Source organism: Alligator sinensis, unplaced genomic scaffold (genome assembly GCF_000455745.1).
Source record: "Alligator sinensis unplaced genomic scaffold, ASM45574v1 scaffold38_1, whole genome shotgun sequence".
Lineage (NCBI taxonomy): Eukaryota > Metazoa > Chordata > Crocodylia > Alligatoridae > Alligator > Alligator sinensis.
In genome coordinates, this window is record NW_005842179.1 from 870,229 (window position 1) to 870,562 (window position 334).

Genomic DNA, 334 nt, shown 5'->3' on the forward strand with positions numbered 1-334 from the left:
CCCTGTTGAACATGTATCAAACTTGTCTTGTGATACCAAAAGCCTATATTAAAATGCCAATCTTCTGTACTCCTTCATCAACCTCAGATTCATAATCACTTGATATAAATTTAACATCTTATTACAAATCGTGGTTTCAGTGTTCAAAACAAGTGCAGAGCTGTTGCTACTCCACAGGATTCTGAACGTTCTGTGATAAACTCTAGGGTTCAAGGCAGAAAGTTCAACAACATTTCGTAAAAAGACATAATGAAAGGTCCTGTAAATATATCTAAAAAATGTTAGCTACTTTACAGCTGGCTCCTCTTTCATCCTGTAGCTCCTACATCTAATG